This window comes from Harmonia axyridis, chromosome 1, assembly GCF_914767665.1.
Source record: "Harmonia axyridis chromosome 1, icHarAxyr1.1, whole genome shotgun sequence".
Lineage (NCBI taxonomy): Eukaryota > Metazoa > Arthropoda > Insecta > Coleoptera > Coccinellidae > Harmonia > Harmonia axyridis.
This window is the reverse complement of record NC_059501.1, coordinates 69942862-69957199: the sequence shown is the minus strand read 5'-3', so window position 1 is coordinate 69957199 and position 14338 is coordinate 69942862. Positions and strand designations below refer to the sequence as shown.

At 34.5% G+C, this 14338-nt stretch overlaps 1 protein-coding gene across 5 annotated transcripts in view; it reads right to left on the bottom strand.

Moving 5' to 3' along the window:
• LOC123671009 (1-phosphatidylinositol 4,5-bisphosphate phosphodiesterase epsilon-1-like) overlaps positions 1-8572 on the bottom strand; it is a 317167-nt gene extending 308595 nt beyond the window's left edge. For 3 of the 5 annotated variants that reach the window (XM_045604640.1, XM_045604641.1, XM_045604642.1), the window contains exon 1: positions 7432-7532. The gene's annotated coding sequence lies outside the window, so the exon portion shown is untranslated. Of the gene's footprint in view, positions 1-7431; positions 7539-8029 lie in introns of those variants that run through there. The other 2 variants (XM_045604639.1, XM_045604638.1) reach the window with 2 other exon arrangements.
• Between the last annotated feature and the right edge of the window lie 5766 nt (positions 8573-14338).

The following is a 14338-nucleotide window of genomic DNA, read 5'->3' as shown; positions in this document are numbered from 1 at the left end:
ATTGGAAGTACGAAGGAAAACGATAGATTCCTAGTACTACATTTTTCGAATTGATCACACCAATTTATCGAATCTTCATTAATGTTCGCTACAGATTGAACAAATAAGTACCAACACTTATAATTAAATTATTCATCACAGCTCACCAACTGGATCTCTATGACAATTTGGATTTTCCTGAGGCCTCCTAGAGAATTGTTTCAAATTTTTTCGAAATGAGCTGAGGCTATGACAAAACTACAAGAAACTAAATTTTTTTTTACATCAACTATCAATGGTCCACCAAAAAAAAGTTCTAGAGGAAAAAAACGAGCACTATTCCAGAAAAAATATCACCCTAATCATAATCATAATAATATAAATTTTATTTATTGGTGTTAATATGCTATAGTATTTAGACACGTCAAACGCATCAGCGAATATAACATAAAATAAGCGAGACTCCAACAAGTGCGGAAAGTGGTACTTACTTTCCCGCTATTTCATCCACGCACGCATATCCGTTCCGAGAAGAAATAGCGGGGGTTTTTTCCACTCTGTGTGGGTTTTAGTGCCAGTTGCACCATTTGCCTAAACATTGATTAAAATTTAAACATTGATTAATTTCTGATTTCTCTTGAGAAATCATAGAGTAATAAACGTTTAAATTTTTAATCAATGTTTAGGCAAATGGTGCAACTGGCCCTTAATATTGCAAATGGGGTTTTATTTTTCGTTCAAGTTTCTGGAAAGTTTTCTATGAGAAATACTCGATAACTGAGTGTTTTGAAATCTGATATCTTGACATTTTGAAGATTACGGACTTACCTCAGAGTTTCCTCAATGATGACCAGTGTTTTCGAATAAATTTTTGACTGTTGCTATCTTGGAGTTGAAATCGGCATCTTGATATGTTGATATGTCGATATTAAGAGTTCCTCTTCGAGATTTCACCAATTCATCACACATCGCAACATACAAAAGCGAGCTTCCCATCAGAAATTCAGTTTTCATTTCTAGAGCGCAATTAATTTCGGAAAAAAGATGATTAACACAAATTTGAGTTCAAGGGATTCTCATGCTATTATTTTTAATTTTGACGGAATTCACATAGTTCTTTTTGAATGTCAAATTCACAGAATTTCAGATCGAATGTTCGATGTTCGACAGCATTCCGCTTTCAAACTGATGTCAACAAGTTTTTTGTAACTTCACATCAATATACGAAGTTCCATACTTTGGTCACATGAACAAAAAATTCAAATGAAATTTTTGGTTGGCTATTTTCAGAGATATGGCCCCCCAAATTCAGAAAAACGGCGTTTTTCACGTATGTTATCCTCCATGAACTCAAATTTCTCCCTTTTTTTTATAAGCTCACTATTCACATCCTAATAACACATTTCTACAGTTTTCACATAAAATCATCTGTAAATCAACAACAAAATTGTAAGCTAGTGAAAACTGAAAAGAAATATTTAGCTCCTGCAACTGCTTCGATTAAAAGATTTCAAAGATCACTTTCACCAATCATGAGAATAATAGGTTAGCAATATGTCCGAACAAAATTCCCTCAGTGAGTAAATTATGATCATCGGAATGTTGTTCATTTTCTGCGCTGTATAGTTTGCCTCAACTTCAAATAATTTCATTATTCTTCATTTGCATTAATTCAATTTAATCGTCTCATGATTCAGATTTTGCCTTCGTTGTTTTCAACAAGAAATCTACCCCATTTCATTAGCTAGCTCCCATTTGAATTAATATCATCCAATTATTTCGGGATTCCCAACTGTTTATTTTGTCGTCAATTCCGTTTCATAAGGGAGTTTTAGGAATATCTATAGTGTTGATAATGGTATTGTTGTTCAGTATTTGTTCAAGAGGTATTAGGTAATTTAAATGTTCGCATGGTTTTAATGAAACATAAGAATGAATTTCAAACAAGCGTATTCTTAGATTTTATACAGGGTGTACCTAAATCGGAGGTGAAATGGAAAATGAGAGATTCTTTTTTTTTCTACTTTTTTGTTATGACTTAACCTCTTTATCGAATCTCTGAAAATCTTCGCTACAGATTGGGTAAATAAGTACCAAAACTTATATTTCATCCATTTATCATTCCTCAATCGATAAACGCTTAAAAATGGTTTAAAGAACAGAATGGGTGTAGTAAAATTGGATTTTATGATCTTTTTCAATATAATCAGGATTAAGATATTCCAGTATAAAGAAGTGCTAAGGACCACCGACGATCAGCTGTCCCAATATAGATGTACAAAACACTACCGTATCGAGAAGCTGATCAAGAAAACAAATCGGCTGTTAAAATATAATGGAAAATCAAAAAGGCGTCGAGAGAGTTCAGGAATGAAAAATGGAAGCGGAAGCTTCAATCTCTTGCTACCAATAACAATTCTATCTGGAATATAGCAGAAGTTCTGAAACCAGAATATAAAATCCTTCCACCAATTCACAGATCAACCAACAGAAAAGTCTACACATGAAAAATCAGAAGCATTTACTCACCTACAACTCGAATGAAGACCAAACATTGCGGCATGGCTAAATTCGGAATATGCGTGAATATAATCTCACGGAAAACATCCGACCAGGAAGGCATTATAAAGCTAACCACCAAGGAGGAAGTTCGGAAAATTCTTTCAGAGCTCAAAAGAAGAAAAGCCCCCAAGACCAGATGATATCCCAAAGAAGACATTAACACCCAGTTGCAGAAACGTTCATTGAAATTTGAAGCCGTCATTAAAAATCTTAATCCTCCATTAGGAGGAGCCCATTGGCTACCTACACCGTTTAATGGAGGATTTAAATTTTAATACGGCATTGAATTTTGATCAAAGTTCCTGCAACCGTTACCAGAAAACGCTGTTGAAGCTCTCACATATACATATATGTAATCATATTCTGAAAATTAGATATTTTTCAGATAGATAGAAAAGAAATATTCGTCCCAAAGCCAGGAAAAGACCATAAATTCCTCCAAAACACCTCTTGAACACCCTTCTGTCATCAATTGGGAAAGTTGCAGAAAGGATCATCCACTCCCACTAAGCCGACACTATCAGGCTAAAGAACATTCATCCAGTCAAATAGTATGCGAGTCCCCAAAAACTCCCCCACAGATCAGCTGCTCAAAGTCGTGGTGTGTAGTAATCGGTTCCGAATGGAAGCAGATAATTGCCACGATATTATTTGACATGTCTTAGGATTTTGGCACCGTATGGCACAAAGGTCCTATCTTCAAACTTTCAATGTGTCAACTCATCCGCTCTTTTCTCCAGAATCAGTCCTTTAGAGCTAAAAATTTCAAAACAATCTCGGATGCTATACATCTTGAAGCCGGAGTCAAAGTAAAGTGCTGTCTGCCCCTCTTAAATATTCAGCATACACTGCAGTCATTCTCAAGTCTGATCGATCTTCACTAGTCATATACGCAGATGACACTTATGTCATGGCCAGGTTGAAATCTCATCTATTGGCAACCGAATGAGTCAAAAAAGAACAGCTCTTTTCTTGTCAGGAAGGTAAGCCAAACCATTCGGTCATGTCCAAATGTATAATCGTGATGTCCTCTGGAAATTCTAAGTAAGATACTTTGGAGTCGTCTTGTATTATGATACCATTCAACTAGCACCTTGACTCTGGACTACGCTGTCGAAAAAGGTAAAATGGTGCTAGTCAAATTAGCGTGGCAGAAACATGTCCGCCCATAAAAAGTTGATCATATTATACATAAAGAACCATTGTCTATGCCTTCATTTGTTCGCAATGCCCATCTCCACCGTTAGGTTTACTTACAACCATTGAAGAAATTTCTTCATGAAATGGCTCAAGGGAAAGCGGAAACATACCCTAACCGACTAGTAAGAGAATACCTCGACTACTATGAATCTTCCACCACATGCAAGCGTCCAAAACTTGTACTTCAAATCGAATCTTTCCATGATTTTCAGTGAATGGCGCACTGTACTACTCAAGTTCCTCCCAAAAAGCCCGTTCCAGCCAATATAATTTTTTTATAATAGTCCAAAAAAAGTGATAGGCAATCACATTTCTCGCTATTTAACCCTCTTCCCATTAGAATTGCCCCTGCTCAATACAATGGTATCTCGATTATTCGATTCAGGTTTGAAATAATTTCATTCTCTAAGTCTTTTCGTCAGCAACACGAAGTTTCTCGCAGAATTTCGCTAGAATTTTTTTGTCGAAGGATCCAAAATTATAGAAAGTTCGAAATAAGTTATCCAAAATCATAAAGATCAAGGTATTTAACGTGCATGAAAACAATGTTGATCTACTAATTGAGCAAAGATGAGCGAGTTTAGTATTTGGGTGGGTGAAAATTACTCGAAATCAATAAGAGTTAAAACTTGTAATCAGGAAATATGCGATAATCTATCCAAAATTTAATTCTGCAAAATGGTCGAGCTCTTTAGAATATAAATGCAGCGGTTTTTTCATTAACTACGTAATAATAACTCGTATGTTTTCATCGTAATCTTCCCTTTCCAAAATCCCATCCGCCCCAAAGAATTTAATATCAGCTCTTCCAAATCCTACCACATCTCATGGCCCAATTAGCGCACGGATTTTCGATTATTGCGCTAGCTAGATGCATAAATCTCTCCAGTGCACTTTTCACGTTTCGATCCTTTTGGCCGAACTTGACCCATATGCGCCGATGCAACGGACTGATGAGTTTCAGCAGAATGAATGCCCCGTGCTAGAGATCAAGTTGACATATTTGGAGAGCTCAAGGTGAGCCGAACATCTGCTTGATGGCTCGGTTTCGTTTTGGATGGTAACGGCTCCAGACTACACGATCTGCCGTATCATAAGTCGGATTTGAAGGTATCATCAAAATGCGGTAGGGTGATTTTGTGAGATTTTTTTTGCATCCACTCAATGAAAGATGAGTGTAACATGTAGCAGTTGAAATGAGGAATACCCTTTCAAACAAAAAGGGCTTGATATTTCGATAAATCATGGAATATCCAAATTCAACAGAAAATAAACTGCTGATTTTTTTTTATTCGGTGAAAATTATATAAATCAGTTACATTTGATCAGCTCTGATCTCGTGTAAATACCAGAAAAAGCTGTTCTCATAGTTCAAGAGAACAAAATCCTTCAAGAGCACTATTCATTATTGCATATTAACGTTTTCCTCTACATATACTGCAAGGATGACTCAGAAGAAATCTATGATAGTGACTGGGAAAATGTACCACGCCCATCTTATTCTTCAATTGATCATTTAAATCTGAATTTTCACACATTGCCATCAAAAACGATATAAACTTTTTGATAATCTGCTCTGATTTTGTCTCATGATCTACGAATAGTAGAATGATATACAGTGTGTTTCCGAATTAAACGTGAATCTTGAAGAAGGTGTACGTATTACTCATTTGCTGTCGATTGAGCCATATTTATTGATAACCGAAAATCAACAGTTTCCGAGATATTTGAATTTTTTTTTTTTTAATTTCCACTACACTCCATGTTCCATCATTTTTTTTACGTTGGCCAAGTTTGATTTAAATTCTGGATTATTTTCATCAGAAAACGCTTTCGAATTCCACAATATTTTATGTTTGACAATTTTTTTCAAAACTTTGCCAAATTCTTTCTTCATTTCCTGAAAAATTTTTTGTTAGAATGCAGCCACTAGTTTTATTTCAACAGATTTTGATTTGAAAGCAGAAAGGAGCAAAGAAAGGAAAGTAATTAAATATCTGTTATTGCATTCAAACTGAAAATTTCAGTAAAAAACGTATTTATAAATTATGTTTGAAATGACCTCCACCATTCTTTATACAAGCACTTAAACTCTTTCTCAATTCTTCAGTTGTTACTTTCCGCCTGAAATTTACTGTCAATCTTTTCGTTGCTTCGTCCATTCTAACGGTGTCAGATCCGGACTTCTCGCTGGCCACGAAAATAATCCTAAATTATAATCAAATTTGGTCAACGTATAAAAAGTTGATAATTTAAATTAATTTAGCTGAAAAATTTTTTGAAAATCACAAGAACTCAAATAGCTCGTGAACTGTTGGTTTTTGGTTATCACTAAATATGGCTCAAACTTCCGCAAATGAATCATACTAACACGTTTTCCAAGGTTCACATCTGATTTGGAAACACCCTGTAAGAAATATACCACACAACATATCTTATTGGAATCAACTCTTCAGGAAGTTGTATTCTCACTAGAATCCTCAACAAAGTTGAAATTGACTTTGTTGGTCATTCAACTGTATGTTCGTTCAATAATAGTCTGACGCCTTTTAATACCTTCCAAAGGTCAATAGCTATGATATACTCAACTTATGAGTATTTTGCTAATTGTCTATAGCCTGGTGAAACATGTCGATAAAATCTCTAGGAGGCTGATGGCTTGAACATCGCCTACTTTGTTTGAAAAAACACTCTGAAAAGTATCATAAAGACCGTAAAATTTCTTTGAAAATATTTTTTATAGTACTGTTTAACTATATATTCTATATATTCCTTCAAAAATACTCGTTCAAACAAGGCAAACGATAAGAGATAACTGATATGAACTTGCTGTACCAGAGATCTCTTAGTCAGTGGATCATTTCGCCTCCAACCTTACACGCAATAAAGAAATAAGTGATAGCGCGCTCCCTAATAACCTCATTCCAAGATGATGGTATGGATTTTCTGAATGGAGAAAGATCCCTTTGATTCAATGAGTAAAGTCAAAGGGTTTCATTCAAAGGACCCGCCTTCAATATAAGGATGTCGAGGTATTATATAAGAATATACATTGTTGTACTTCCTAGAGGTTCCGTCATGATTGTAGATGAGTTTTTGAGCGTCAAGTGTATATTTGTTTTTGAAGCTTTTTTTTTTGATAAATTTTGAGTTAAATAATTTATCGTTATCATTTCTCAAACTGCCAAATCTTCCATTTAGCTAAAAACATCAAACGACATGCATATGGTGATTATTTTCTGGACAAAGCAAGAAGTTTTAAAACTTTGTATAATTCAAGAAATACTAATTTTGTTGTGATTAAATTAACAGTGTTTCTTTAAGGTACGTTTCCGGATGGAGCTCTGGAGGTACCTCCCACCTCCAAAAAAACATTTGAAAAATTTGAGGGCGTCTATATATTAAGTTATGGCATTCTACTTCAGGAAAAAAATTCTCATATTCAAAATTCAATGTGCCGAATGAAAAATCAATTTCTTCAAATTAATATATTTATAAAACGTATGAATACTTTGCCCCCTCGGAAATTTAAATTTACCCCCTCGGGGAAAATTTTCTGAAAAAAACACTGCGAATAAATTCGCAATATTTCACGTATCATATCATTCTATTCCAGAAAAAAATCTGTCTACTACAAGGACAAAATAAAATAAAAAATAAAGATAAAAACTATAAAATACAATAAATTACCGTTGTTGGAAAAAAATCCAAGAAGAGGTCACTGCAACACCAACAATGGAAATCTCGGGTGCACACAAAGACAGGTTGAAACGTCAAACTTACGATTCCAAAATAAATTTTGTTGTGATTAAATTAACAGTGTTTCTTCAGGGTACGTTTTCGGATGGAGCTCTGGAGGTGCCCCCACCCAAAAAAAAATTAGAAAAATTTGAGGGCGTCTATATATTAATTTAGGGCATTCTACTTCAGGAAAAAATTCCTATTTTCAAAATTCAAAGTGCCGAATGGAAAAGCCATTTCTTCAAATTAATATATTCACAAAACGTATGAATACTTTGACCCCCCGGAAATTTGAATTGGCCCCCTCAGGGAAAATTTTCTGAAAGAAACACTGCGAATAAATTCGCAATATTTCACGTATCATATCATTCTATTCCAGAAAAAAATCAGTCTACTACAAGGACAAAATAAAAGAAGAAAATAAAAATAAAAAACTATAAAATACAATAAATTACCGTTGGTGGAAAAAATCCAAGAAGAGGTCACTGCAACACCAACAATGGAAATCTCGGGTGCACACAAAGACAGGTTGAAACGTCAAACTTACGATTCCAAAATAAACCCCTATTATCGGAAAAACTGTGTGGACACCATATAGACGCACATGATGCGCGGGCTCAGTGTACGCAGAGTGCTGGCGTTGCTTACAACCTGGAGGAAGCGCGCAAACTGACGGAAACTGACAAGCGGACGCTGTTCACATACGACCCCCCACCACGCGACGCTCCTACGACCCCTCGTTGCCAGGGGCGACGCCGCGCGTCGGCGCCGCGACGTCCCTTTGAAGATTCTCGGCCTTTCTGGTCGACCCCGTCCTGTTGGCGGGTGGCGTTCTTCATTTTATACTCAATTACACATGCCACACGCTGGAAAACGCGCTTGCTGAATAATTATCCATCGAAGGTGAAAGGAAGGTAAATCCTTCCTTTGTGTGTTCGTTCCGATCGGATCTGACGATGCGGAATAGGATTTGAAGAGTTGGACGTGATTTTTTTTCAATACTAGGCCTTGAACTACTTGGATTTGATTGTTGAGCTAGGAGGATCGATAACGGACTAATATACTGATTATTCTTTGAAAAATAGTGCTGTGAATACATAATTGAAATTCAAAATATGTATTACTTCTTTTTACCCTCATCTCTGCCGTCTTGGTGATATATTAGAAGACTTCTCGCGTTGTTTGACTTATGTCTGAGTGGATAACATGATGAAAATATGGTGTATTCTAAATCTAGTTGCAGAATGGGATCCTATTCCAACACGAATGCGAAATTCGAACGCATGAGTTTTGGAATTGCCTTTTGCAACTAGCATTAGACGATAATTTCTCTATTTCAGTCAAGTTTTGTGAGATATTGTCGAAAATCAATGAAAAAATTAGATTCTACATCCTACTGACTTAAGTTTTGTATCTTGGCACTTGATTTGACTGTTTCGAAAATTGAAAGATTGCATAATTTGAATCGTAAATTTCGAATTCTGAAATAAATTATAAATACGCTTTCAATTCGTGAATCATTTCTGACAAAATCGATTTAACACAACCAGAATTGAGAGAAATTGCAAATAATTTTACTTTATCCAAATTATATTATATTGACAATTGACTCGTATTGAAATTTGATAGGATTGGAAATCTATGCTGACAACCACAAAACGAAAAATATAACTGAAAACAATGCTGTAATGAGTTCATTACAGCACTGTTTTTAGTACTGTAATGAACTTATTACGATACTGAAATAGAAAAAAATTAATTTTGGTTTTGATATGAAATCGAAGTTGGATGGAAATCGATATTCAAGAAATGAATTTCCTAATGTATCATTCGGAAAACAATTCCTTTCAGTTCCAGATTCATTTTTAGAATGGATCGCTAATTTCAAGGCAATATAGTCGAAAATATGACATTCATTACTCTTTTCTGATTCTTTTTCATTTTATTTATTTTTTATTGAATTGCTCAATGGGATTCGAGAATAATTTTCTAGATAAATAATGCAGATCCATCACTAGCCAAACAGCAGCCCTAGGCAGAGACCTAATTTGCCGCCCTGACAGAAGTCAGTTTTGCAGAATGCAAAAAATTAATATTGGGTAATCCGGATCTTCTACCGAAAGGTGAAAAGAGTCAAGGGATCTCTTTGAAGGATTCTGATAATTACATACTCATTCAAAAAACGCAAACTTTCAAACTTGTACAAAAATTAAATTTATTTCAGGGCTGGTAAGAAAGAATTAATCTTTGTATTTTTTCTTATTATTACTCGAATTATCGAACTTCCTATACAACTCCCATATTTTTGAGGGATAGAGACATTTTTCCAGTTTGTGACCTATAACTTTTTCGAAATCACCTCCAGCCGTTTTTCTTGAAGAAATAAATCATAAAAAAATACTCCCTGATTATAATAATTCCCTTTTCCGAACCTCAAACTCGACATATTTCGCGAAATACCACTCGAGCTGCGCTCTCGTGATGTTTCGCCAACTACATCTCGTTACTAGGTGTATAATCGAATATTGTCTATACTCTTATGATTTTATAACTGAGTATAATTTTTTATTTTTATTTTATTTTACAAGTGTACATAATTAAACTATCTTATAAAATTATACAATAACTATACTATCAAAACAAAAATAAACAAATCATGATAAGCCTACTACAAAAATATTTAAAACATAATGCAGAACCTATAAAATAATAACATCCATAATACGGAACCCTTGATGCTTTTTATATTAAATATGTCTATATTACTGCCCGTTGTTTCTGACTGAATCACAAACTCATTCGATACACTACAAATGGGATTTTTCGTTGATCAAGCTTTAAATTCCGCCCCTGGAATTTGGCTCTCCAGGTTACCGCCTACCCTGTCTACCCCCGAGCTACCACCCTAGATGTGACCTCTAATCAAGAAACTGAAAGAATGATTTCATCTGAATCCTGAATTTCATGAAAAATTTCATTAACAGATCACAATGAAATTTAGATATTGATTCATTGTTTGTCAACCACCCCCGTACTCCTAGCAATCGAAAAAGTTCAACTAATTTAACTTTCAGAATTTCCAATCATTGTTTCCCTCGTAATAAAATTTGAACAAAACAAAAATATAGTTAGTAATGGGGTAAATAACAGATATCATTATTTCATGAGCCTATAAGCTTTTATAAGTTCATCACTTTGCGGTCCTTTGAGATGCAGAAGTACTGATAGCTTTTTGGGGCAGATATTTCAATTCTCGTATGGAAAAATATTTTCGAATAATCAACTTTGCGCGGGAAGTTGTATGATGAAAAGATAACAAACAAAATAATACAGCTTTTCTCGGATTTTTCATAAGAGATTATACCTTTTGTGTTGAACGTAAATAAAATACACTTCCATTTAGAATATCAAACAAATTTTCATTTCAATATAAAGCTTGCCGTCGAATACAAAATCATTTGAATATTCCGCGTCTTACAGGACTTGATCCTTGTGAGTTAATTTTCGATAACTCACTGGCACATTTCAAGCAGTATTTCACCAATACCTTGGCGGATATTGATTTTCAGATCATCGATGACGGAGGGTTATCGACACAAGAACGATCCTCAGCATAACTCCACAATATAAACCAAAGGCGATAAATCACAAGATATTGATGGCCAATTCACATCGCCGAAACTGAAAATCACGTTTTCTGGGAAATATTCATGAAGCTTGAAATTATTATTTTATACCTATAAGTATACATGCAAAATCTCATTCTGATCGGATTTGTAATGTAAGTTTCTTTGCCATTTTTTTTTAAATTTTTTATTATTCTTGATGACCTTGAAATATCACGCGTAACCTAAAATTGTTGTTTATATCTCAGAATCTCATTTCCAGTCTACCTTCGGTAGCACAGTGGTTTGAGAGACGGCTGTGGTGCCGATGGTACCGGGTTCGAATCCCGGCTAGGTCATGGATGTTGTACATGTCTGGTGGTGGACAATGCATTACTATAAAACTACGTTGATTATGTGTACATAGCATAACTGCTGAGCACAAATAAAAAGAAAGAAAAAAAAAGAAAAAAAAAAAAAAAAAAATCTCATTTCCGGCATTATTTTTATACAAATTACCGTTACTTGACAAATGGGTCATTGACACATGGTACGATTTTCTAATACTCTGAGGGCCGGTTTCGTAAAGGATAACCGACGGTTCAACCGCTGCGTCAATTACCAAATTCTTCACTAGAAATATGAAATTTGGTAGTTGGTGTCATAGAACAGGTATGTATAGAATGGAAACTCTCATGATAAAATTGACACTGCTTTCAGCGACCTCATGCGGTTATTTATGAAATTATAAAATGAGCGCGCGAAAATTTGAAATGCTTAGAATTGAAAATACTTTAATTCAATTCGAAATTTTGAATGTGAAAATAAACAACGTACGAAAATAAGGTAATAAGCAATGGATAACTAACTTTTTCGAGCAAAAGTTTAAAAATTGTTGGCTGCTTCTCTTCATTCGAAAACGATGACGTTTACTACAGATATCTCCACAGTTAGGAACACAATATTTGTTGGATTTCAAGTTGACTGCGACATAATAAATTTCTTACCAAAAATAAGGTACGCTACGTTCGACGGATCAACTAAAAATTTTTGAGGTTAAGTAAATATTTCTCGAGGTAAAAAGAAAATCAGCGATGGAGCGGCCACTAGAAGTTGTTGCTGGAACTAAATTACTGTTTCAGAGTTTAGTACCTCAGTTTCTCCTCTTTATATACTTACTCTATGGTTGGTGTACGGTTCAACGGTTATCTTTCATAAAGGATAACTGACGGTTCAACCGTTGCGTCAACCACCAAATTCTTCACTAGAAATATGGAATTTGGTAGTTGATGTACCGTTCAACCGTCGGTTATCCTTTATAATACCGGCCCTGAGTATAACAGGTGATAATGTCCACAATTATGAGTGTTTACACAAAGAAAAACGTATTACTATGGTTACATTGATCATATATGATTGTACAACTTAATTGGCTTTTTTCAGAAATGCCAATTTTGCTTCAATTTGTGTTGCTGAGTTTATATTTTTCTTTATATTGTCTTTGAGTCCCATTCGAAGACGGAGTTCATCATAATATGGAAAGCCAGATAGAAAGTGTTCTACAGTTAAACGAGTTTCTCGACAGTAATCACATACAGGTAGTATGTTCTTCTGTTAACTTTAAATAGCAGTGTGTCAGCCTTTTCTATTGGGCCTGATTTCAGGCAGAATTGCATATAGCTTGTTGTTGTTGCTATTCTTTTTGGTTTGCCTTTTTCTTCAATATTTTTTTTGAAAAGTACAAGGTTCTGGTTTCGCGATCAACATTGAATTTTGCACGATGCTTTGAATGATTATTTTAGATCCAAATGCTAATTTTTATCCTCAATTGAATTCGACTTTTGAAAGAAAAAAATTTTGAACTCTAAAATTCAGAGAACCCCTGAGTTGTTTTTACCCATTATCGAACTTCATTCGAAATCCGAATATTCCTTATAAATTTTAAGCTTCTTTGTCCTTTCGTTCGACGGTTATCAGGTTTACAGATGGACGGCCTCAATCGAATTTTATTAATTCTGGCTGGAAATTGGAAATGACATTAATTGTAGCTAAATGATTTGTTCATTGAACCGAGCGCTCAAAAATTCACTACAAGGGAATACCTTTATCAATTCGTGAATCACGATTTGATAAAAAGCACCTTCAATTTCCAATTTACGAGTCAAATGAAAGAGTGTTCATTCAATTCCAGCATTGTTATCTGTTTTAAAGGGTTCTCAATGAAAAAAGGTAATCAAGAATCGTGAAGAACTTCGAAACATTTATAGGAATTTTGTTAGCAACACTTTTTGCGATCTTCAATCCAGAAAAAAAAACCGGTAGCGAAATTTTATTTTTCAATAAAAATGTAAATTTTCACGCAACAAAAAATCCTGATGGAGCTGAGTTTCAGTAGGATACACCCGGTCGGCTGATTTATGAGTTTGAGCCCCTAAAACGGGAATAGGCAACTGGTTTACTTTATGTATTTCTTGTTTCATAATCCAGGGAGCATAACAAATTTTCCCGCTTTTGATCAACTTCCTTGATAACTCAAGTATGCGAGAAGGATATTTTAATATTAATAGGGAAGACTTCCTGGTAGTTCGAGCTCTGTATCTCTACTGCTAAGGATAAGGAAGAAAGATTGTTATGGAAAACACCGAAGGAGTTCATGCAATTTCATCTTTCAGTAGACAAATATTTGATTACAGACAAAATATGTATATTCGTTAATATTTTCGAATGTGCATAGAATAGAACCCAAATATTACCAACAGTTACAAAAATAACTAAAATTATTTTTCAATGGAATTTCATCCACCATTTCTTTTTTTTTTTTCTGAGAAACTATAATCCGTGAAATCAACATATACTTATGTCCATCTGCAGAATATTCGCATAGCTATAATGCATTTTTTCAGAGCACTACAATCAATAAAATACAACATTATGATGAATCAAATTATTCTGAACTAGACGATCAACATAATCTTGAAATAAATTAAATAGGTTATATACAGAGTCACTTGGAGGAAGCGAAAATGTTTTGATTATACAAGGGCTGTTCATGTTTCTTGCAATTCATTAGAAGCCAGGATAATTATTGTTTACAGTACTTTTAAATGAACCCTGGTATTATAATGTCTCTGGAACCAGAATGTATAGATTTGGTTGTTTCTATTGACTAATATAGTCCACGTTCGACCGCATTCTGATTTGGTTACTTCCATTCGCATCCAGCTGTCACTTATTTATTATCTTTCTAATGA